This window comes from Penaeus monodon, chromosome 21 (assembly GCF_015228065.2).
Source record: "Penaeus monodon isolate SGIC_2016 chromosome 21, NSTDA_Pmon_1, whole genome shotgun sequence".
Lineage (NCBI taxonomy): Eukaryota > Metazoa > Arthropoda > Malacostraca > Decapoda > Penaeidae > Penaeus > Penaeus monodon.
Window position 1 is genome coordinate 33,281,580 of NC_051406.1, and position 319 is coordinate 33,281,898.

Consider the following 319-nt stretch of genomic DNA (forward strand, 5'->3'; position numbering starts at 1 on the left):
CCTTTCCCAACCCACTTCTCTCTCTCTCTTTAATGGTATTAATAACGTCACCACTATAATTAGTACCAAATCACTATATCCAATAGCTCTATTGCTTTCCATATTATCATTGTCGTTGTGCTTACTGAAAAGCTTTATTTATTAGGCCTAAAAGTGCTATCACTCTTTTGAAGATTTAAGCACATTACTGCCATCGATATTCGCAGGCGAGGATAAAGCAATCTGATTATCTGAGACGAGATGACAGGATGCAGATATTTACTCGGCTTTAAAGGACTTCATTACGAATAAAGACTTCCCTGCAGTCTTTTGAAATGTA

General features: G+C 36.7%; 1 protein-coding gene across 1 annotated transcript in view; it reads right to left on the minus strand.

Annotated features, from left to right (window-relative positions):
• LOC119586658 (serine/threonine-protein kinase 32B-like) overlaps nt 1-319 on the minus strand; it is a gene marked incomplete at its 3' end in the record, with an annotated part of 121,163 nt that overhangs the window by 47,345 nt on the left and 73,499 nt on the right. The window lies entirely within an intron of this gene.